Source organism: Eschrichtius robustus, chromosome 19, assembly GCF_028021215.1.
Source record: "Eschrichtius robustus isolate mEscRob2 chromosome 19, mEscRob2.pri, whole genome shotgun sequence".
Lineage (NCBI taxonomy): Eukaryota > Metazoa > Chordata > Mammalia > Artiodactyla > Eschrichtiidae > Eschrichtius > Eschrichtius robustus.
Genome location: NC_090842.1, coordinates 25,705,935 through 25,732,400, shown reverse-complemented (window position 1 = coordinate 25,732,400; position 26,466 = coordinate 25,705,935).

The window sequence follows — 26,466 nt, the reverse complement described above, 5'->3', positions numbered from 1 at the left end:
CCAAAACATACAAAAGATAATCAACAGATTATACTTAATTTATGTGATCACTCTGCCTTCCAGAATTTCCAGGTGCTCAATTTAATGCTTTTGATATTAGAATTTGGAATTTTAGTACTTGTAGGCCAAGATACTGAAGACACAAGATTAGGACAAAAAGCATGTATGTGGCAATCAATAAGCTGAACCAGACTGGGGCCTGTGAGTGATGCAGAATATGATAAGAGATTAAGAAATAAAGGAGTATGTCGGAGTAACCCTGGAGAACCTGGGCTAGCCATGCTTCTGCACACTTGTTTCACTTACCATCATGCACTCAGGAACATTCTTACAGAATTATTCCCAATGCTTGGATAGTACTTTCCTTTTGGCAGAAGTTATTTATTTTAACAAGATCTTGGAGGACAAATCACCTTAAAATGCTCTTGGGATGTTGAGCAAAGACTCAGCCGTAGTTAGAAATAACAAATGTAAAACAGAGAGTCACGGGTGCTAAGAACTGGGGGAGAGTGGGAATCTTCTCTTTTAATACATACATACAGTAGTAGAGTATAATTGTTAGGAGCAGAGGTTTTATAACCAGAAATTAATTTCACATTTTAGTACAACTATTAACTGTTTAACCTTGGAAATATTAGTCTCAGTTTTCTCATGCATGGAGGAAGAGTAAGAAATCTCCCATATTGTTATTTTGAAGGTTAAATGAGTTAATATGTGAACAACACTGAGATGACTGTATGCCCTATCCATGTCATTATTTTTAGTAGCTTCCGATTATAAGCGAGGGATATCACATCCCAAGAGTTGGAATAAATTACTAAGCTCAAACAGCAGGACCGTTCCAAGTTTTATGTTGTGAAGCCTAGCTCCTCCTGGGATAGAAGAGATTAAGAGTGTCATGTATGAACTGAGACTTGAGTTTGCATCCTGGCTCGTAACCTATAACTGTGTGCTAGAAAAGTTAATTTTTTTTTTATAGATTTTTTAAAAATTAATTAATTATTTGGCTATACTGGGTCTTTGTTGCTGTGCGCGGGCTTTCTCTAGTTGCAATGAGCGGGGGCTACTGTTCGTTGTGGTGCGTGGGCTTCTCATTGCCGTGGCTTCTCTTGTTGTAGAGCACGGGTTCTAGGCATGCGGGCTTCAGTAGTTGTGGCATGCCAGCTCAGTAGTTGTGGTGCACGGGCTTGGTTGCTCCACGGCGTGTGGGATCTTCCCGGACTAGGGCTCAAACCTGTGTCCCCTGCATTGGCAGGCGGATTCTTAACCACTGCACCACCAGGGAAGTCCCTAGAAAAGTTAATTTTTTAACATCTCTAATTCAGTTTTCTCACATGTAAAATGGGAAGTATAACACTAGCTCATTCCTAAGATTGTTTTGAGGTTGGAATGACATTTTTAGAACACTGTTCTCAATGCCTGGCACAAAGCCAGCACTCAGTAAATAGCATCCATGATGATGATGATGATGACGACGACAATGATAATTACATGCTGATCATTCTGCTACTTTATTCTTATCATGTAAAAACTATTTCCATTAAGTGAATGATTTAAAATCATTTGAATAAGCAATTCCATTTCTTAATAGGAAAAAAATATATAGTATGATAACATTTTTACTCTGTGCTGATGTTTTAGACCAGGGGTCCCCAACCCCCAGGCTGCAGACCAGTACCGGTCTGTGGCCTGTTAGGAACTGGGCCGCACAGCAGGAGGTGAGCAGCGGGTGAGTGAGTGAGGGAAGCTTCATCTCCTGCTCCCCATGCTCGCATTCTACCCGAACCATCCCCCCGCCCTCCCCCGTCCCTGGAAAAATTGTCTTCCATGAAACCGGTCCCTGGCGCCAAAAAGGCTGGGGACCGCTGTTTTAGACTATCTCTTATTGTTATAAATGATATTTTTAACAATTCAATTTTATACCACTAAAAGGAAAAGAGGAAATTAAATCAGTATCAGTACATGCTTTAAACAATAAACATCTAGAAAATCATTTCAGAACACGCTGGTTTTCAACAATTAAGAACTCATAGATACAAATGTGTTAACATATTACAATTGAGTCCTCACCCATATTTCAGGCACATAATATTTAAATATAATGTATTATACTCCTGACATTTGTGCAGACCACTCATGAACTAGAGCCCATGATTTATTCACATCTGTTATAACACATTCTGATAATTTATTTGGAAGAAAGCAATCTGCATTAATCATTTATTAATTATTAATAAAATATAAGAACTGCATTAAAGAGCTGCTGTTCAAAAATAACCTTTTCTTCTTGAAGCCAAGGACCTATTTAATTTCACCTTGCATTTCGTAAAGATTAATCGCCTTTTCAGGTGTTGTCCTCCAATTTGACCCTGTAAGGTTTTGGGGAAACACTTTTTACATACAGATAGAAATGTGTCTGAGTTGAATTACCCACCCTAAGAAAGATATGTTGACATCCTCACTCCCAGTAGTTCAGAATGTGAACTTGTTCGTAAATAGAATCGGGGCAGATATAATTATTTAAGTTAAGATGAAGTTATAGAGTAGTGTGGGTCCCTATTCCAATAGGACTGGTGCCCTTATAAGAATTCAGCCCATGTGAAGACACAGAGACACGGGCAGAAGGCCATGTGAATATGGAGGCAGAGATTGGAGTGATGCATTTACAAGCCAAGGAATGCCAAGGGCCATGACCGGAAGCTATGAGGGAGACATGCAAGCTACTCTCCCACAGAGACTTTACACACACACAAAATCAACCCTGCCAACACCATGATTTCAGACTTCTAGCCTTCAGAACTGTGAGAGAATACATTTCTGATGTTTTAAACCACCAGTTTGTGCTGCTCTGTTATAGCAGTCCTAGAAAATGAATACACTGTGCTTTTTCTGTTCTTGCCAGTACGCCTGTAAAGGTTGGCAAAGGCTTTACCGAAAAGACTTTGCATGCTGTGGTTAGAAAGCCCCGATTAAAAATCCCCAACTCCTGACATTCAGTAGTTAAGTGTCGCAGTTTGTTTGGTAAATTTATCTGAACCTCTGCATTTTCACCTGTGAAACAGGGCTAATCATATTACCGTTGCAGAATTATATACCTTGATGGTTTACACATTCCCAAACTTGGAGCAATTAGAATAATTGTTCAAGCCCTTTCAAGTGAATGTCAGTCAGAAAGGAGCTTAGGGTGGGGAGGATACTGCTGGCTTATATAAGATGGATGTGACTCTAGGGACCTCAGGGATACATTTGATGAATATCAGTTTGCCAAACTTTTATCCAATTGTGTCATACCTACATCTCACTTACTTACTTAATCTTATGTCTGATAAAAGGAGAGGGAGAGACGGAAGTAAGGAGAAATCCAGGTAAAAAAAGAATGGAAGAAGGAAATGAGAAAAAGAACAATTAGAATTGTTCACTCACTTTTGTGCCACTCAAGTTAATGTACTGGAAAGAACTTAAGATAGAAGATTCTGGATCTGTTTCCTCTTTTTCTCAGGATTCCAGAGTCCTCGTAATATTTACACCTTACTCTGATGACCATGATTTAACACTTTAAACATAGAGTGTATATTTTTCATGAAACCTAGCACCTAACCCCTTCTTTTAAAAAGAAAAAAAAAGTTTTTTTTGTTTCAGTGCTGGAGGGAAAAGTAACTTTGTGGGTTTTGCTGAGTAAAGTGTATCCAATTCTTAGCATGAAGAAATTTATGGAATTTTCATAGGTATATGGAGTAGGCAGAAAAGTGACTCTCAAAGATATCCATTCCCTAAATCCTAAAACCTGTGTATATATTATGTTGGTGAAAAGGACTTTGAAAATATAGTTAGAGTATGGACCTTGAGATGGGGAGATTATCCTTGATCATCATGATGGGCTAAATTTAATCAAATGAATAATTTAAAGTTAAGAAACTTCCGAGGCTGTGGTCAGAGAGATTTTTAACAAAAGAAGAAGGGTCAGAGGGGGATGTGACTCGAGAAGAACTTGACCCACTATTGCTGGCTTTGAAGAGGGAGGAAAAGAGCTATGAGTCAAGTGACACAGTGGCCACTAGAAGCTGAGAATGGCTCTTAACTGACAGCCAAGAAGAAAACGTGGGTATCAGTCACACAACTGCAAGAAACTGAAATCTGCCAACAGTCCAAGGGGCAGGAAACACATTATCTCCTAGAAACTCCAGAAAGAACACACTCTTGATTTCAGCCCATGCTGGACTCCTGACCTAACAGATCTGTACAATAATACATTTGTAATTTTTAAGTCACTAATGTGTAGTAATTTGTTACAGATGTAACGGTGAACTACTACAGTATAATTGACTATGAATGATTATCATATTATGTAGTGATATTAGATCTTTACTGCTCTGTATGATATAATCTACTTCTGTGCATTGATTAACTAATTCAATAAATTTTTATTGAATTTAATAGCACTGAGTGTATGTGTGTGTGTTCCATTGTTTTGGTTTTCTTTTCTGTGCTTGCTAATGTAACGTGCCTGATTATTTTTGCTTTTCCTCTCTATTCCTTTTTTTTCAAATTCTTTTTATCATTTTCTTCACTTACATCTATGGTTTTCATTTTCTCCTTTCCATTACCTATTTTCTTTATGAGATTCTCTGCTATCTATACACTCATGGCTTCTAGGTTAGCCCTTATTTCCAATTTTTTTCTTCTTTTCTTTCTAATCTTTCCTGAACTTTGTCAGCTCTCTTTCCATGGCTTACTATTTCCTATTATTTTATTTAATAAGTTTTCTAATTTTGATTTATTTTTATTTAGGTTATTATGAAATATAAGGCATTGCCTTGGGCCATTTTTTTCCTGGTATTTCTTCACCTTGCACAGGTCTTTATATAGATTGTTATATATATATTTTTAGATAATATCCTAGTGTTAGATTGAATCACAATCCTTTGCTGTTTCTGTAGAAACTATATGTACTTCTCTTCTGAAAAAGATAAAGTTATAGGAATTCAATTTACCATTCCCCTCCTTGAAAAAAAAAACAGTAAAATTACATAAATTTATATAAAACTATATTATATAAAACAATTGCACATCAAAAGGTTGGAGATAAATATGCTAGTTAGCTTGATTATGGTGATCATTTCACAATGTGTACCTATATCAAAACATCACATTGTATATCCTAAATGTATACAATTTTTGTCAATTATACCTCAATATCATTGAAAAGATTAATTTATAATGCTGTAGTAGAAATATAATGTTAAATGTCTCATGAATATGTAGTAATATCCCATGGTTTAATAGGCTGTTTGGAAATAAATAGTATTTTTAACAAATATTCTCTTTTGAAACTTGTTCAATATCATCTTTTAATAGCTGATGCAAAGGAATTTCAGAATACTGCTGAAAATATCTGGGGGCTAGAATGTGCTTAATATTAAACATTAGTCAGTAATAAAAGCATATTAAAATATGTATATTGACCTTTAGGCAATGAATGATAGTGTAGTGTTCCCCGAGAATCAGGAAACAAACTGAGCCTTGCACTGGCCTCAGTTTACAGACTGAAGTGAGCTTCCAGGCCATGTGTCAGAGAAGGAGAAGCCAGGAAGAACCTAGAGAAATCCCTGATATGAACAGATGGAGCAGAAAATCTAGGGAGGCCAGAGTGACTAGAATTTTCAGAAAAGAACACTGGAGGAGTAAAAGATGCACTTAGAGAGAATGGTGGATATTTGCAGAGGGTCTCCTTCAAGTCTTACTGGAAATTGAGCAATAAATGCACGTGTAGAAATTGCATAGGGCCAGGGGAAGAATAACCTGAAAGTATTAGAGAAAAAAAAATCCTCGATGCTCACATCTAGCTGGAAATATCTCCTGTTCCTACAAGGCAGAGTGGAATCCCTCATAAGTGTGATGCATCAGGGAACACACTGAGAAGGGTTTTGGCTCAGTAATGAGGCAAAATTAATCCTAGATTAAATTCTATTCTAGTCTCAATAAAGTTTAAAAGCAGTTCCTAATAGGATAAAACTGTTTCCATGTATCTTAACTACATCCCAGATAAAAAGAAAATAATATTTTTAGAAATTTAAAAATATCCACCATACCAGAAAGGTAAAATTTATAGTGTCTGGAATCTGACGAAAACTTCCAGGTATGCAAAATATCCAAGAAACTGTAACTCCTGAAGAGGAGAAAATTTAATCAATTAAAACTGACCCAAAAAGACAGATTATACATTCAGTAGACAAAGACATTAAACCAACTAACAGAACTATATTTCATATGTTTATGAAGGTAGACGAAATATTGAAATGGTATGTGGAAACATAAAAGATAAAATGACCCAAACAAAACCTCTAAAGATGAAAATTTTAAATCCAAGGTGAAAATACAAGGAATGGTTTAAGGGCAGATGAGACATTGCAGAAAAAGGATTACTGAAATTGAAGGCATAATAATAGAAATTATCTAAAATGGTACACAAAAATAAAAATGGACAAAAATGAACAGGGCATCAGTGAACTGTGAATTAACCTCAATGGCCTATTATATGTGCAGTTAGCATTGCTAAAGAAAAGGAAAGGGAAACAAAAAAATATTTGCAGAAATAATGGCTGATGAAAACTGTAAATCTACAGATTAAAGACACTCGATGAACAAAGAGACATGAAGAAAACTACACGAAAACAAATTGTAAGCATGTTGCTTAACACCAGTGTAAAGAAAAAAATCTTATAAAAGCAACCACAGAAAAGAGAGGAACAAAGATAAGAAATATGGCATACTACTTTCAGGAACAATGCAAGAATAAAAAAGAAAGGGATGGAAGAAGCAACACATTTAAAGTGCTGAAGGAAAACCCACACATAAACACCACCTGCCAGCCTAGAATTCTATAGCCAGAGAAAAAAATTTTTTAAATGAAGATAAAATATTTCAGACCTATAAAAATTAAAAGAATTTATTACAAGCAGATCTGCACTACAACAAAAGATAAAGTAAATCCTACAAGTAGGAGAACATATCAGATGGAAATCTGGATACAAGCTAATGAATAAAGAGCATAGAAATGGTAACCAAAATGGGTAAATGCTAAGACTATTTAAATTTATGTAAAAGATAATTAACTCTACAAAGGAAAACTAGTAACACCACATTGTGGTGTGTTAACATATAATGACATATATGATACATAGCACAAAACTTGGCAAGGGGCTGCAGAGAAATAGATATATTCTTATAAGGTCTTTGTACTGGCTATGAAGTGGTATACTTTGACTAAAAGGTAGACTCTAATCATTTAAATAACTATATTACAAACCCTAAATCAAATACTAAAAGAAAATAAAAAGTACCTTCTGAAAACTACCTACAGATAACAACATCATACCTTAATAGTTAAGGACTGAATGCTTTGCTCCTAAGATCAGCAATGAAACAAGATTGAACTCTCTCACCAATTCTTTTCGACACTGTACTCAGATTCTAGTCAGTGAAATACGATATGAAAAAAGAAATAAAAATTATCAAGACTATAATGTAAAAAATATAACTGTTTTATTAGCAGAAAGCATAATCTTGTAAAAAGAAATTCCTAAGGAATCGCTAAAAGCAAGTTCTGGGACGAATAAGTGAATTTAGCAATATTATGATACAAAAGAGAAATATACAGAAATCAATTGTATATCCTTATACTGGTAAAGAAATATCAGAAATTTAAAATAAAAATAACCTTTGCAATTATGTCAAATATATGAAACATTTAGCAATAAAACTGACAAACCACGTGCAATTCAACTATATTGAAAACTACAAAGCATTTTTAGAGAGAAAAAAACAATTAATGCAGAGATATACCATGTTCACAGATCAGAAGACTCAATATTTATGTCAACCGTCCTTAATTCATTAAGCAGTCAACACGGTCTTAATCAAAATCTCAACAATGTTTTTTGAAGAAAATGAACAACTGATTCTAAAATGCATATGGAAATACAAAGAACCTAGAATATCCAACTGAACTTTGAATAAGAACAACACATTTGGGGGACTTGATATAAAGTGAAGCCATGATATAAAGCGACAGTCAAAAAAAGGTGGTGTTAGTGTCAACGTAGAGGGACCAATGGAAATGACTATTTTTTTGGGTGATATTGTTTGTTTTAAAGTATTTATCAAGCATGATGGGTAAATTAATCTGATTCCTGGTCATAACAGCATTCTTGGATCTACCTCCATGGTAGACTGTCATAAGTAGCTGTTTCTGTAACCCTGTCTCATGCCTCTGCATTTGTGATATGCATAATATGAACTGTAAAAGTGGGATAACAGAAGACAGTTGTGAAGCAATGGTACATCTGTTATAAAATAATGATGCCATACATCATGAGGGCAGATCAAGAGGCATGACCCTCATGATATGTGAAAAGATATTAACTGTAGAAATGATGTTAATTATTTTCTAAATGTCATTTGTTCAGTGTTGTTCATGCTATATGAGCCAGAAATATCTATTATCTCTTAACGGTTACTGGGACAAATAAATACCATATTGCTGAAATAATTAAATCCTTTAAAGAGGAACACGTTTGGTTCTGTTAGGTTTGTTTTTACATATTAAAGTTTGCAATGGGTTAAAAGGTACAGTGATCTGGGTAGTAGGGGCAATGTTGATTCGTGCTTACTAGAATGTATCTCAGTTCATTTATATAAACAGTATAAATTATAGATATATAAAGAAAGGAAGCCAGAATGAAAAGGCATAAGTCAATGCGAGGCTGCATTTATAGAATAGCACTTTAGCACATTCTTGTTTTCACTGAGTTACCACTCAAATCACCATAAATTCTGATTTATGATGCAAATATTTTATGGCATGTTATGCGTCTTTTCTGATATACATATTTAAATCATAGGGCTTATTTCAATCATATATTTATTTAAATCTTTCCTGAGATTATTATGCAGTATCAGCAATGCCGTGAGAAGACTCATTTCCTTGCAGTTTCGCGGTCTCCACTTTTACCATTTATCAGATATATAAGAAACTACATGAAGAGTTGGAAGGAGAAACACATTTCTTAAGAATGCTGTGTCTCCTGAATCATTTTATTATTTTTTAATGCTGATTTTACAGCAAATCAGACATGATTAGGAATAGAATTGGGTCATCCCATGGAAGGAAATATTTACTGAGCTCTTACTGTATGCAAGGATCTTTGTTGGATCCTGGGGAGGGGAAAACATGCTATGAGGATAAGGAAGTAGCTTTTAAGTTGATGTACAAGTTCCTATCTATGCATGAAAAAGTAAGTTTTATTACCATAATACTCATATACTCAGCAGGCATAAAAAGAATGTGTGCACTTATAAAATGTTACTTTAACATTGTTTACTAAAGTATGTTTCATGGACTACTAATCCTAGAAAATGCCCTGACATATATAAAATAACTAACACATGTTTTGATTAAATTATTGGCTGAATGTTTTAAGAAAATGTTCCATTATCAATGTATATCAAATTCCCCCTTTTAGTGATTCGAGACGTGTATTATTTTAGGACTCTCAGTAATATTTGACAGAATAAGCATATTCATTCAATGATGTTTATCCATTTCAACTTTTTAGGTGTTCAACTTTTTAGGTGAATATTTCCAATTGTTTTAGGTTAAACAACAAGCAATACATATATGTTTCATACAACTTATTTTGAGAATTACTATGATTATTTGACTACTATTACAGATGTTAGCACTTTTGCAATGAAATGGTGGATATACATATTATTGGTGAGTTACAGCTAGGCAGAGGGGGAACTCAAAGATTGTGCCCTGGGAGCAGCTCCATAGGCCCCTTGAAATGTGCCAAACCAGAAACTTGCCCTTTAAGCCAAAGCTCCTGGACAAGCAAATAGGCCTGTTTCTTAGAAAGACAGGAGCTGTGTTTCATTCTGCTATCTGTGCAGTGCCCTGGGGGTGATAGTCTGCCCAGACTCTCTCTTTCTGATTGTTACAGCCCCAAGGGAACCAGGAATGCAAGCCCCCCAGCCTCCAGGCCAGATGACCGAGAAATGTCCCTTGGCACCTACAGAAACTGGGTAACTAGACATGTGTAGAAGCTCCCCTCCAGGAGATACTGGCACTTTGGAGTGAGGTGGAGGGAATGTGAAGATGGTACCCACAAAAGAAAGAAAAAGAAATAAGGAAAAAAGAAAAACAACTCCAAGTAAAATGAACTCAAAGAGATCCACACCAAGACACATAATCAAACCATCAAAAGCCAAAGATAAGAGATCTTGAAAGCAGCATAAGATAAACTATTCAATACATACAAAGGATCCTCAATAAGATTATTAGCAGGTTTCTCATCAGAAACTTTGGAGGCCAGAAGGCAGTGAGCTCATATACTCAAATTGCTAAAAGAAAAAAAAAGAAAAAGAAAAACAAAAGAAAAACAAAAAAACCCCAAACCCTGTTAACTAAGAGTCCTGTATCTGGCAAAACTATCCTTCAAAAGTGAGAGAAAAATTAAGATATTGCCAGATAAAAGCAGAGGGAGTTTGTTACTACTAGATATGTCTTGCAAGAAATGCTCAAGGGAGTCCTGTAGGGTGAAATAAAATGACACTAGACAGTAACTTGAGGCCATATGAAGAAACAAAGATCCCAATACAGATAAATACATGGGCAATTATAAAAGCTAATATTATTGTAACAATGGCTTGTAACTCCACTTTGTAGTCTAAGTGATTTAAGAGACTAATGCATTAAAACAATTATTATTTTATATTATTTTGGGGCACACAATGTATAAAGGTGTAATTCTGTAATATCAAGAGCAAGGGGCGGGCATGGAGCTGTAAAGGGCAGAGTTCTTGTATAATATTGAACTTGAGCTGGTTGAAGTTAAGCTGGTATAAATTCAAATTAGAGTATGCTAAAATGTAACCTCCAAGGTATCCACAAAGAAAATAACTTATAGAATATAAACAAAAGGGAATGAGAAAGGAATTTAAACATTTCAGTACCAAAAAAAAAAAGAAAGAAAATCAGCTGATCAGCTGAACACTAAGGAAGACAGTAATGCAAGAGGTGAAAAACGAAGCTATAAAATATATAGAAAACAAGATGATAGAAGTCCCTCCTTACCAGTAATCATTCTTAAATGTAAATGAATTAAACTCTCCAATCAAAAGATTGTCAAAATGGATGAAAACACATGATCTAACTATATGCTGTTCTCTCCACAAGAGGCTCACTTTAGATCAAAATGCACTAATAGATTGAAAGTGAAAGAACAGAGAAGAGATATTCCATGCAAATAGTAACCAAAAGACAGCAGGTGTTGTTATACTAACATCAGAAAAAATACTTTAAATCAAAAAAATTTACAAGAGACAAAGTAGGACATTATATATTAATAGAAGTTTGACATATCTTCTTGCTGTAACAGTTACATTTACATTTCTAGTAACAGACAATCAAAATAAATGAAGCAAAACCTGACAGAATTGAAGAGAAAAATAATGGATAGAGCAAGCTGACAGAAGTAAGGAAATAGATACAATAAACCAACTATATATAATGGACATAGCACACTCTACCCACCAGCAATAGCCTACACATTCTTCTCACGTGCACAGGGATATGTTCCAGGTTAGACCATACATTAGGCCACAAAGATAATTATCATGCAAAGTATTTTCTCTAACCACAGTGGAATAAAGTTAGAAATCAGTAACAGAAGAAAAACTGGAAAATTCACAAATGCTGAAATTTAACAACACACTCTTAAACAACCAATAGATCAAAGAAGATATCACAAGGTAAATTAGAAACTCATAAGTCTGAATGAAAACAAAAACAACATACCAAAGCTATAATGCAGCAAAAGCAGTCCCAAGGGGGAAATGTATAGCTACAAACACATTAAAAAACCAGATCTCAAATCAAGAAACTAATTTACAACTTAAGAAACTTGAAACAGAACAAATGAAACCCAAAGCTAAAAGAAGGAAGGAATTAAAAATTAGAGACTAGAAAAATAGACAAAAATAATGAGATTAAAACCTGATTCTTTGAAAAGATCAACAAAATTGACAAAAACTTTAGTTAGATGGACTGAAAAAAAAAGACTCAAATTACTAAAATGAAAGTGGGGACATTACTATCAATCCTACAGAAATCAAGAGAATAATTATACTATGAACAATTGTATGCCAACAAATAGGACGACCTACATGAAATGGACAAACTCCTACAAACACAAAAACTTACCAAGACTAAATCAGGAAGAAATAGAAAATCTGAATAGATCTATAACTAGTAAGGAGACTAAGTCAGTAATCAAAAATCTTCCAACAAAGAAAAGCTCCAGATCTGATGGCTTCACTGGTGAATTCTACCAAATATTTAAAGAAGTTTTCCAAATACTTGAGGAGGAGGGAGCACTTCCTAAGTCATTCTATGAGGCCAACATTACTCTGATACTGAAGTCAGAGACACTGCAAGCAAAAACAAAGAAGAAAACTCAAAACAAAAAACCACCAGACCAATTTCCCTTATGAACATTTATGGGAAAATCCTTAACAAAATACTAGAAAACTGAATTCAGCAGCATATTAAAAGGATACACCCTAAGTGGGATTTATTCCTGAAATGCAAGGATGGTTCAACATAAAATTGATCAACTGAAATACACTGCATTAACACAACAATATGGAAAACATGAACACAATCATCAATCGCTCATGAAGAAGCATTTGACAAAATTCAATGCCTTTTCATAAACAAACAAACAAAAACTAGGAAAAGAAGAAAAGTACCTCAACATAATAAAAGCCATATGTGTGGAAAAACCCACAGCAAACATTATGCTCAATGGTGAAATACTGAAAGCTTTTCCTTCAAGATCAGGAACAAGACAAGGTTGCCCACTTTTTCCAATTGTAATCAACACAGTAGTGGAAGTTCTAATCAGAAAAAGAAACACAGGGCATCAAAATTGGAAAAGAAGAAGTAAAATTATCTCTGCAGATGATATAATCTTCCATGTAGAAAACCCTAAAGACTCCACAACCCAAAACCAAAACAGTCAGAGCTAATAAATGAATTCAGCTAGATAGGAGGTGAAAAGTTAACACACAAAAACCAGTTGCATTTTTATACACTAACAATGAACAATCTGAAAGGGAAATTATGGAAATTCTATTTACATTAGAATCAAAAATAAAATACCTAGAATTAACTTAACCAAGGCGGTGAAAGACTTGTATGGTGAAAACTACAAACATTGCTGAAAGAAATTAAAGGAGACATAAATAAATGGAAACATCCTATGTTCATGGATTGGAATACTTCATATCTTCAAGATGTCAATACTGCCAAATGTTATCTACAGATTCACTGCAATCTCTATCTTCAAAAAAAACATCATTGGGATTCTGAAGTCGAAAATCCCATTCTAAAATTCATATGAAATCTCAAGGATCCCCATATAGCCAAAATAATCTTGAAAAAGGAGAACAAAGCTGGGGGACTCACACTTCCTGATTTCAAAACTTACTACAAAGCTACAATAATCAAAACAGTGTTGTACTAGCATAAAGACAGATATATATATCTATATATCTATATATATAGATATATAGATATATATATAGATATAGACAAATTAAATGAGAGCCTAGAATAAATCTTCATCTATATGGTCAAGTGATTTTTGATAATGGTGTCAAGACCATTCAATGGGGGAACAACAGTCTTTTAAAAAAATGTTGCCAGGAAAACTGGATATCCACATGCAAAAGAATGAAGCTGGACCCTTACCTAATAGCAAGTGCAAACATTAACTCAAAATGGATCAGGGCCTAAATGTAAGACCTAAAACTCTACTCTGAAGCTTCTCTAGGATTTTACACACCAGTTTTTGATCATCAAGAGCACAGAATTTCTCATGCCTGTTTGTGTCTCCAATGGCTAGTTTAGTCCCAGATATACACACATTAGTATTCTACATCTACTCAAATCAGCTTTGACTTAACCCATTTATATTTTAAAAAAACAGAAGAGCAAAACTAAAGCAGACTTTATTTCTTTCTGAAATCTGTTATGTAGCCCTTTTGTTGAATTTAAACATCACAGGTTTGATATAATTGTCAAGGGAACTCCCCCCTCCCCACCACCTATGGATAATCTTAATTACATCGTCAGCAGATTCAAATACGTTGTTACATTGTCAGAAGGTTTTTCTGCTTTGAATCAGCTACCTTGATGTTCTAATGCTGTTTTAGCCATCTCTTGGCCTCTCAGCTAAGAATGCCTGTCTCAGTTCTGTCTAGAAATCTACCACCATACAATAGAGTATTAGTCAGCCTTAAAAAAAGAACGAAATTCTGACATATGCTACAACATGGATGAATCTTGAGAACATTACACTAAGTGAAATATGCCAGCCACAAAAAGACGAATACCATATGATTCCACTATATGAGACATTTAGAGTAGTCCAAATCATAGAGACAGAAAGTACAAGGTTGGTTGCCGGGGCAGAGGGGAGGGGGCAATAGCGAGTTATTGTTTAATAGGTCTAGAATTTCTGTTTTACAAGATGAAAAGAGTTATGGAGATGGATGGTGTTGATGAAACATTATGCATGTATTTAATGCCACTGAACAGTATACTTAAAAATGGTTAAGACCGTAAATTTTATCACTATAAAATTTTTATCACTATAAAAAAAATTGGAAAAAAAACCCAAAATTGATTATCTTACAGTTCTGGAGGTCAGAAGTCCAAAATGGGCCGGCAGGGCTGCATTCCTTCTGGAGGCTCTAGAGGAGAGTCCATTTCTTTGCCTTTTCCAGCTTCTGGAGGCTGTCCACGTTATTTGGCTTATAGCACCTCCCAGCAATGGCGTCACCCCAAACTCTGCTGTCAGCACAGCTCCTGCTTTCCCCCGGCTTCCTCCGGACATCTCCTCACCCGACTGTGAGTCTCCTGCCTCCTTCTTATAAGGTGCCTTATATTGGACACACCTGATAATCCAGAAGACTTTCTCCATTTCAAGAGCCTCAGCTTAATCACACCTGCAAGTCCTTTTGCCATGGAAGGAAACAAATTCACATGTTCTGAGGGCTAGGATGTGAGCATCTTTGGGAAGCCATTATTCTGTTTACCACAGTTGCTTAGAGAAATACTCACGTGAGCGTGGGAGGAGGTAGGCGCAAGGGCTTCAATACTGAAAGCAGGGGGAAGCCCACGTCTGACAACAGGCTTGTGGTTGAACAACCGTGCAGACATTCTATAGAATACTGGGCAGCCTTAGAAAGAATGAGCTGGATGACATGGAGGGCTGTCCATGGTGCATTTTTAAACGAGAAAGACAAATCTCAGAAATTCTTAATTCATTTGTTCAACAAATATTTTCAGTGTCTATCATGTTCCTGAAGCTGGAAGTACAGAAGTGAATTAAACAAGAGTTTATACTCTCTTTCTGTATAAAAACTGTATGCAGAAATAGGTGTGTACAGGGAAAAAAGGGTCTAAGCTGGAAAATAAATACTGATATGTTAACACTGGGTATCTTGGGAGAGGAAGAGCAGGAAGTAAAAGCGGTGAAGATTTGCCCTTCTTCTTTGGATGTTTTTATATAGTTTTATCTTTTTCAACAAGCATTTAAACTTGCTTATTGAAGCTTGCTAAAAAATTAAAATAAACTGAGGTACAGTTATCAGGAGAAGTTATCTATTATGTCTAACCCCACCTCATGATGACAAAACTGTACCATCTGCAAAACAGAAAGAAGGGAGGGAAGGAAGGTAGAGAATGGAGACAAAGAAACATCCAGCTGATTGGTGTTAACTTGGAGCAGGCAAGGCTTGCGGGGCACTTAGCCAGCAAGTGAAGCAAAGTGTCCCTCCCTCCCCGGCGGGAACTGGCAGCTCCTCCGGGTACGATTCTTTATAACCTCTCCTGTGGCACTGGCCATGTGCCTAGTGTACACAGTAGGCGATCAGTGACATATTGTCGGCCAGCCGAGTCACCGACGGGAGCGCCTGTAAGGGTGTAGATGACACCCACACAGGAGGAGCAAGCGTCCCGTCAGGGCTCAGCTTTGACCCCATATGGCAACACCCGCACCCACCAGCCTCACTTCCACACCCATTCGTCTCCCCTCATTTCTAACCATTTCAGCTCAAAGTCTGGTCCTTCCCAAGCCCCCACAACTCCCTGGTTTATTTGAAGCAGAGGTTCTGCAGTTGGAGGAAGTGGGTAGAAATTCCAGGTCACTTATGTCCGCCATGGTGTCCCCAAGATGAACTTGTGGTTTGCTACTTCTTTGCCCTGAACTGCAACCCCTGAGCTGGCCTTTCTGCCCCCTGCATGCGTCTCTGGGGCTGATGCTTTGTGGCCGCGGGGTGCAGGGAAGACAGGAGGGGATGAGGCGTGGGGTTCAGGGACCCTCGACCCCGGGCAATGTCATCTCAGACTTGTAGACCTAAGTTCCCTTGATAAACATCATCTCAGAATCACACACCTGGCAAACAGCCTGTCCCGGGAACACGGCCCAGGAACAAACAAGACAAGCTTGTGTCTTTTCATTTTGTTCTGGTTCTTACTGTTCTAGGAAGAAAAAAAAAAAAAAACGACTGCACTTGAGTATGTGAGACATTCACATGTTTTACTCAGAAAACAAGGAACCTCTGATTTTCTTGGGGAAACGCTGAGAGCTGTCTTTTCCTTTTAGTGCCCTTAAGCATAGACTGAAACAAGGAAGACATCATTTCAGTTCATTCCAATTGTCCCCTTGAACACCTACTTCATCCTTCCTAGATTGATCGTTGGACAGAATTAAAACTGCTCCCAAAGTGTAGTTTGATTCAGCCTGCGGGCCCTCCGTGAAGTGTCCCTGCCCCCTTCCGGCTCTGTCCTCCTCTCCTCCTGGATCCCCCTCAGGCACTCCCTGCACGTTCCTGCCCCCAAGCCCTTTGTACCTGTCCCCTTGGCCTGGAACATGGTCCTCCCGTTTCCCTCCCTCCTTCAGGTCCCTTCAGAACCGCAACCACCACCCCGTCCCAGCCCTCCCACCCCCAGCCCTGCTTCATTTCTCTCCACAGCACTTGTCACCTTCTAATAGGTCACTTCGTTATTTTGTTTACACTCTACCCCTTTTCTGATGTAAACTCCACCAAGGCGTGGATTTTCATCCATCTGATCACCCCTGGAAACTCAGTCCTAGATAATGATTGAATCAGAATCTTTATAGAGGAGTTTTGCATTATGTATCCAAAATCTTATAAATAACGCTAATGCTTCCACGCAGTTATTCGACATCTAGGAATTTATCCCTGGGAAGTCATCACAGAAGTGTGCAAAGATAGAGTTAGAAATGTTACAAAAGCCAAACACTGGAAATAATAAGAGCTGACATTTAATTAGCACTTACCGTGTGCCAGACCCTGTTTTAAACATTTTATGCACGTGAACGCTTTAAACTCCCGACCACCCTATAACCCACCTATCATTGTCTGGATTTTACAAGTGAGGGAACAGGCAGAGGGACTGAAGAGCATGCAGTCGAGCCAGGATTTGATGGGGTGTGTCTGACTCGAGTCCATATTCTTAACACCCTATGGGTTACATGAGCTGTGCTCCAGCCACCCTGAGGCATTCAACGCAACCATTTAAAACGATGTTGTAGACAATGAATTTTTTCCGGTGGGGGAAGAAGGGACATGAACCCCTGAAATTATATTCAAACTGTGTGATCATACACATTGCTGGGAATAAGATGACTTTATCAGGTACTCAAATACATTCAAGAACCAGGGTTGTAGAATAATTCTTCTACATAAACAGTTCAGGTGAACATATCCTACACATGGGTTATCAACTGTTTAGCACAGTCTTTAAAAAAAATTCATTTTAGTTTCCCTCCTTCCACGTAAGCTTTCTTCCTCTTGTCCCTAAACCACGTTAAGACCTAGAATGTCACCACAGAAGACTCTTTAATGACTTGAAAAGATCTTTGTGAGATAGTTAACTGCAAAAAGCAGGTTTCTAAAAAGACTATACATTATGACCAGGTTTTCATTAAAATTCATATGTACATATATGCACAGTAAAAAGACTCAAATAGATTGTATGTTAATAACTGTCATTCCTGGGTGATGGAATTATGAGTATTTTCTAGTCTTGTCTGTATTCTTTATATTTTTTGCAAGACAATTTTTGTAACCAAAGGAGCTTTTTTTTTTAAGAAAAAGAAAAAGACAGCTTTGGGGAAGTTAATTTGGAAGTAACTAACAAAATTTTAAGTGCACATACCCATTGATCCAGCAATTCTATTTCCAGGAATCTGTTCTACAGAAATCCTTGCATGTGAGCCCGAATTTGTCTAGCGACATTCACAGCAGCATTGTGAAAATTAGTAAGCAGCCCAATCCTCAGAAAACGTGAGTAAATAAAATAAAATAAAATATTCAATGAAATATAATACCACATTATAAAAACTATGCAGCTGTTAAAAAAAAGAACATGGTAGCTAGATCTCTAACAAGGTATATTGTTTGGTAAAAAATGGAAGCTGCAGAACAGATGTATAATAAGGTCCAACATACATAAAGGACGAGCGTAAGAGTATAAAGGCCTTGAAAGGGGTCTGGAAGGAAGCCGCCTGTTTGTTGATGATGGTTCATTGCAGGGAGGCGCCGGGAGCTGGGCAGGGGAGGTCATGGTGAAGGGGACTTCATGTTCTGTTCTGGGTTGTCTGAATCTTTTACATATTATTTATGTAACCAAATACAACACACACAGTTAAACTATGAAAGAGTTCTAAGATTAAAAAAGCCTCCAAACTCCGAAGTGCTTTCCCCCCACCATGGGGCTGCTCAGGGGCTCCACGCCAAGCTGCCAGGAAGTCTCAGGAAGGACCACGATCCTGGTTACTGTCAGGGTTAGAAACAGGCTCAGTCACCAGGCAGGGGCAGGTGGTTATGTAAACGGGAGAGCAGACCTACTGCACATTCTTATGTCCTAAGCATAAGCAGCGATCATGAGGACCTTGGAGCAGTGTGGAAATTAAGTGACAGAAGCCCAGTGGGAAACTACACACGGCGTGCCCAGGGTAAGGGCGGAGGGGCCACATTGTTAGCCAGGTGGGATTATGTCATCTTGGCCAAACCCGTTTCTCCCTGGGGCTTTCTCATCGCGCTTCTGAGGCCACAAACCTGCACGTCGTCTGGACCTGCACTTCTCTCCCTCCCCCACTGCCTCTGTGAGCCTGGCTACTCCTTACACCCCCAGCCCTCTCGCAGTCTCTCCATCACATTAGCCTGCGTACCTGCTTCCTGGGCCTATGCTTGTCTGAAATCGTCACTTCTTGATTCCCAGTCTCTCCCACTGGCCAGCATATATACCCAAGAGTGGGATTGCTGGATCATATGGTAGCTCTATTTTTAGTTTTTTAAGGAACCTCCATACTGTTTTCATAGTAGCTACACCAATTTACATTCCCACCAATGGTGTAGGAGGGTTTCTTTTCTCCACACCATCTCCAGTATTTATTATTTGTAGACATTTTGACGATAGTCATTCTGATGGGTGTGAAGTGATACCTTGTTGTAGTTTTGATTTGCATTTCTCTAATAATTAACAATGTTGAGTATCTTTTCATGTGCCTGTTGGCCATTTGTATGTCTTCTTTGGGAAAATGTCTACTTAGGTCTTCTGTGGATTTTTTGATTGGGTTGTTTGTTTTTTGTTTTTGAGTTATATGAGCTGTTTATATATTTTGGATATTAAACCCTTGGTCGCATCATTTTCAAATATTTTCTCCCATTCAATAGGTTGTCTTTTCATTTTGTTTATGGCCTCCTTTGCTCTGCAAAAGCATTTAAATTTGATTAGGTTCCTCGAGCCGCACTTGAATATTCTTACATGCATTAGTTTGGGTTCCCAAGAAATAGACAACAAGACAGGATTAGACCAGCAAAAGATTTATTGGGGGAGGGAGTAGGAGAAGATAGAATCTTCACAATAAAATGCAGATCTGACTCCTGTGAAATGAGAGACAGAAGGAAGGTTAATTATGTCAGGAAAAATCTCAGACTGCAGCAACGTTCAAAGAAAGTTTCAGCCAGGTCACAGGGGAGCCCTCAAGCTAAAATCAGTCAGTGAAGGAGCTCATCTCACCAGATAACTCCTTAATAATCCCACCATACTCGATATATCATTGGCTTAGAGCAGCCCACATGAAGTGGTGCAAACTTGGTGGAGACTACAGGAGGGTAAAAGCTGGAATCTTCATATCCACAGCAGGATATATAAGCAGCACATTTTCATGACTGTCATATTATACATAGATCTTCATTTTCTCTGTTTTTTGTTCTTTTATGTCCAGATCCCTAATGTTATTTTTTAATTATTATACAAAACATGTAGCCGTTTTTTAAGGTCCTTCATGAATCTTTCCAAATGGTACAACATCCAGGGGGGCAAAATTGGATGTATTCATAAATATGTGGATTAAATGCATCTTCTTATATACTTCTCATTATCCGATGATGTCATTATTACTAGTTTCAATCTTTATGAGTTTGAGGATCATAAAGTGATATTCAGATTTGATTGCAAGGCTGTGTTTTCTGACTACTTTTGGCATTGCTTGGGGGAAACAGTGGAAACAGAAACTCCATCCTTAGGGTGGTAGCCTTGGCCCAGGTTTTCCATTCCTTTATGATATAGTACTTGTCTCTCCCTTTTGCCTGACTAGGCTTAACGCCAGCTCTGTTCTTTAACTCCACTGGCTCCTGCTTTTCCCATTCACTTGTTCATCCATTTTATCCTGTGCTGAGGCAGTGGTAGGTGAGCATATGGAGGATCTTGCCTTTGGAGAATTGGAAACAACATCAACAGCAGGCCTGCTGGTGGGGAATCAGCATCTTGTTTGTTAAAGTAGACCCTCTCTGCACTGAATCAGCCCCAGGCAGAGGGGCCCCACCAGCCGAGAATGTCAGAAAACATGGGGTGTCTCAGGCCTTCATGGAGATTGACATTTTAGGAAGAAAAGCAGCCTTTGCCTAGGGGATGTCACTGCAGAGTTTGATGGTTCTTAGTAATTAATCAACTGCTTCAAGGAAAGCATCAGGCTGCATCAGGAAGAGTGAATTAGGAAAGAAATTTATGTGAGTATAGAGGAAAGTGGAATTATTCTCAGCAAAAATGCTACCACACTGCTAGATCTTCTCCAGAGGAATGAGCCCTTGCATATACAAGGAGAATCAAAGTCCCTTCCACACCTCTGTCACTAGCTTTAGGTATAACCTTGGGCAAAGCCGGGCCTTTGTTTCTTTCAGTGTAAAATTAAGCAGTTGAAAATGAGATCCTTAAGAATCCTCCCAGATTTAGTATTCTGTGGGCCCTGTCAACATCTCCCATCTCTTTCCACCTGATGCCTCTTCTTTTCTGATTCACCTGAACGTAGGGTCGTTTGAATTATTTCTCCCGTATCTCTTCACCTAGTACAGTTTACATAGGTGTATTAATCTGCTCAAGGTGCCATAACAAAACACCAGAGGTTGGGTGGCTTAAATAACAGAAATTTATTTCTCACAGTTCTGGAGGCTGGGAAGTCCAAGATGCCGGCAATGTAGGTGTCAGTCTGCCACCTCCTCTGGGCTTGCAAGTGGCCACCGACTCGTGGTGCCGTCACACTGTGGAACAAGAGGGAGGTCTGGTTTCTTTTCCTCTTACAGAGGCACTAATCCTGCCAGATTAGGGCCTCCCTCCTATGATCCTGTATAACAGGGGTCCCAAACCCCCAGGCCGCAGACCGGTACCGGTCTGTGGTCGGGCCTGTTAAGAACCCCGGTGCACAGCAGGAGGTGAGAGGCGGGTGAGCGAGCGAAGCTGCATCTGCCGCTCCCCATTACTCATGTTACCGCCTGAACCATCCCCCGCCCCCCCCACCTTCCATAGAAAAATTGTCTTCCACAAAACCGGTCCCCAGTGCCAAAAAGGTTGGACACTGCTGCTTTGTAACCTTAATTCTCTCCTAAAGACCTTATGCCAAAGTACAGTCCTAGGAGGGACTAGGACTTCAACACGTGAATTTAGCAGGGGACACATACAGCAAGTATGTGATAATTAAGGAGCTATCGGAAGCAACATTTAAGGTACGTGTGTTCCACTCACCCCTCAAACACCATACTTTTTCATGCTTCTTACCTTCAACATCGTCCGTTTCTCTGTCTAAACATTTTCTCCAAAGCTTTTCTTTTCCCTAACTTGTAAATTCCTACTTATCTCTTAAGAGTCAAACAAAACTCCTCTCTGAAAATTTTCTTTAAATTCATCTCCATTTAGTGTCTCTCATAGTCTTCCTCTGTTTCCTACATTCCTTTGTATACGTTTTACAATAACACTTATTCCATTTTCTTGGGGATAATGCCATCTCCTTACTTTCTCTTCTCTTAATGATGTATTTAAATGTAATTACTATGACAGTTGAAATAATGCTTCACTCAACTTTCTCTGGAATAGAGGAGGTTTGATTTTTGTTGATTTGGTATGAATAAGCCTGGATTTCACGCAAGAGTCATTGTCAACCAGTTAATGTAAATGAATTAAGCTGAATACTTTTTTTCTACATGTAAATCATCACCCCCCAAAAACAATTCTGACTAATGCCTGCATTTCTATAGCTGGGTTTTCAGTTGTAGCTGTTAATAGTAATCTGGAAAAAATAGGGTAGTAGAGGCTTTAGATTGTTTTGCTAGGGTTTATTACTTATCAAACAATTTGGATTTAGTGTTATTAGTTGGGTTTTCTGAGAGAATCATTTTTACCTATCACTTTTCTTTAGTAATTAAGAATATACTGAGATTAAAAAAATTTTTTTTGAGTCAGTATTCATAAAACTTTTTTTCTTAATTTTAGGAAAAAATGCCTTTTGAAAATGATTAACGAAAAGTTGTGATCAGAAATCTTCTGTGAGTTACAAAGATCCCCCATGCATTTAGGGTCCTTTTTTATTTGTAATGTTCAGTTCACTCTTGCTCTCTTTCAGCCTTCATAAATTTAACAGGGGTTTTTCTATTTATTTAGTCTTTTTAAAGAATGAGTTTTAAGTTTAGTTGATCATCTCCTTTGTTTTTTATTTATGTATCTTTATCATGACCTTCTTATCTACATTGTCTGGATTCACTCTGTGGTTATTTATTTTTTTAATAGAATTTTGAGTCTGTGGTGTATGTCTGCTCTTGCTTTTGCCCCCTCGTCCATCTCCACCACATCCCACATGGGACATGGTAGAATTTGGGGTGAAGGGTGGTTATTAACTAAAAGGAAACAGGGGTTTGTCAAGGTAGTGTTGTTACAACACTCCATGAATCCAGTAGAGAAGAGAGCAAATTATTCAAATTTACCATTCATTCATGACCTGAGATTTTCTACGTGTTTTTATCGGAATTTTTTAGGGGGAGTAATTTGCACAGCACCAAATTTACAGATGGAAAAATTGAGGTTTGGAAGGCTTAAGAGTTAAGTTCACACAGCTAGGAAATGATGATGCTTTGGTTCATACAATGTAAAAGAGAATGTGCTAAAAATGAAAAAATGGAAGCTGGATGTGACATAGTGGCATAAGAGACGAGTCATAAGTCCAGAGACTGAGAAATTTAGAAACAGAGTCCCATGAAATAGGTGGTACTACAGGGTCTAAGATAATTGTCTTAAGCAAGATTATAACATCCAAAGCCCCTTGAGATAAGTACATGGGTCAGTATGAGGTTAGAGTCTTGAAGTATTGCCTAGTTACTGACACTGAATTACTAAATTGTTTGTGTTTGCCAAAATTGACAGTTCTCTGAATTGTCTTTGTAAGCTGACTTTCTTCAATATTTAAATGTCCAGAGACTAATAATCGGAAAACAAACACAGACAAATATGTTTGTCAGATCGTTCTGCTCAGGTATATTTGACAACATGTGAGATTAGAGATAGGTTCCTAACTTTGTGTTCCTAAAATAGCTCTTTGAAATGACATCATCCTTTGAACACCAGAAACACCTTCCTCAGATTTTTTGTGGTTCTAAATATATCTAGCATATATAGAACAGAGAACAGATAGATTTCTAGATTCCACACATTGTATGCATACACACACATACAAACACACACATACTCACTCACACACACACACACACAAGTTTCTTGGCCTGGCACAGAAATTTATTTATCACATGCTCCATTCTCTGCCTTTCTAATGGTTCATGTTATGGTATGATATTGTTTCACACACGAATGAATTGAAAGACATTAAGAAGCAATCTGCCTGCTGTGAATTTACCCTTAAATCCCTTCTCCTTTCTTATGGTCCATGCATTCGAGCCTCCATAATGAAGTGCCAAGAAAGATTTTTTTCACTGCTTGGTATTTACAGTCTGTCTGCATTTTCACTCTACCCCACCCTCAAAGAAAACGTTTGGACTTAGTTCAGAGTTCTGAAAGAATATTTGCATTGTAGATTTCCTTATAACATTTGCAGTGAAAATAACGAGAGACAACTCATTCCCTAATGTCCCATTACTATTTGCATAAAATTAATCAGAAAAGAATTAATATTGTATGTGCTCCACTTATAGACCCAAATACTTTTTTGGAATTGGTGTGATGTCATGTAAATGTGCATAAAGTCATGTTCTTTTCAGAATATCGTCAGCATGATGCAAATATTTATTTCATTTTCATTTATTTGTATTAACAAAATAGGCTTTTTTTTTTCTTTTGTGCTTATAAGTTTCTGTGCTTAATCCTATCAAAAAGTCTAGCCATGGTATTTCTTATAAAGAAATAAAGCACATGCATTTATACATAGGAATCCCTAGATAGACAAATCATACATGGCCCCTGATCTTATAGAGCTTATAATCTAATATGGCATTGAGTAGGTAATTGGAGATAAGAATATTCAGAATATGCTATTCAACTCTATAACCTATACTTTTAACCTGGTCTATGGCAGCATGAGGACTTACAGAGAAAATAACCTTAAAATTAAGACCTGACAGATGAATAGACTCTTTCTAGCTTCCCTAAAAGAAGGGATGGGCTATGCAGATCAGGCAACTGCAATTGTCAGCCCTGCAGTAGGTGTACTACCCAAATGCCACCTTCACTAAAGAGTGTCATTTGTAAGAGAAGGGACCTTGTGTTTCATGGTTTCCCTAACCTAGTGCAATGAGAAGGTGGAAACATGCTAAAGTTGAGATGGCAGGTTTACCATGTGAATTTTTTTTTTAATTAATTATTTATTTTTGGCTGTTTTGGGTCTTCGTTGCTGCGCACAGGCTTTCTCTAGTTGCAGCGAGCGGGGCTACTCTTCATTGTGGTGCCTGGGCTTCTCATTGAGGTGGCTTCTCTTGTTGCGGAGCACGGGCTCTAGGTGCGCGGACTTCAGTAGTTGTGGCACGTGGGCTCAGTAGTTGTGGCACATGGGCTCAGTAGTTGTGGCTCACAGGCTTAGTTGCTCTGCCACATGTGGGATCTTCCTGGACCAGAGCTTGAACCCGTGTCCCCTGCATTGGCAGGCAGATTCTTAACCACTGTGCCACCAGGAAGGCCCGTGAATTTTTTTTAATTAGACATAAAATTAAGAGCAAGTTACAATATTTCATTATTCCTGAGAATGATGAAATAAATGTATTGCGATGTTATAAGGTAGGTCAGTAGGGACTTTGCTTCCCTGTTACACATACTAGTCAGGTGTTTCAATTAAATTAAACATTTATACAGTTGTCCAATGTTTTATTCAAATAAAAACAACTTGCAATAAAATTGCATATTCCAGAATTTGGAGCAAGTCGAAAGGTTCATAGAAATGTATGTATGTTATAGCAGGAGAGAGGGAGAGGACTAGCCAGGAGAAGAGTACAGCAGGTATTTGAGAAATTTCACCTGCTGGCCTGTTTATTAAACTGTCCTAACAGCTCTTCACCAAATTCCATTATCATCACTCTGCTTTGGAAAAATGGGTTTGTTTAGACATCTAGATAATGCTCTTACAAATCTAGAAGTAGCCTTGAAGAATGGACAAGATGTAATAAACTTGGAGATGAAGGATTATCTCAATGTTGAAAAATGAGCAGAAAGTCTATTTCACAAAGAATAAACCAGTGACATTACTATGCATCTGTATAATCTGTATAAGTGTCCATTAACAGGGCATTTAAAGGATGCATGGCAAAAATTAGGAGTCTTGGATTGCAGGTAACTAATTTCCAACTTGACCAAGTTTTAAACCATAGACAATGCATAGGCTGCTGTATCTGAGAAGAAACTGGGGGAATTCACAGAATCAAAGCATGAACTGAAGAAACTGGAGCCCCAGGAGCTGCAGTGAAGCAAATATCTCAAAGATTTTAATCTCCAGCTATCTCTCATCATTGTCTGTCTCTTTTTAGCTTCATTCTGTAGACGAA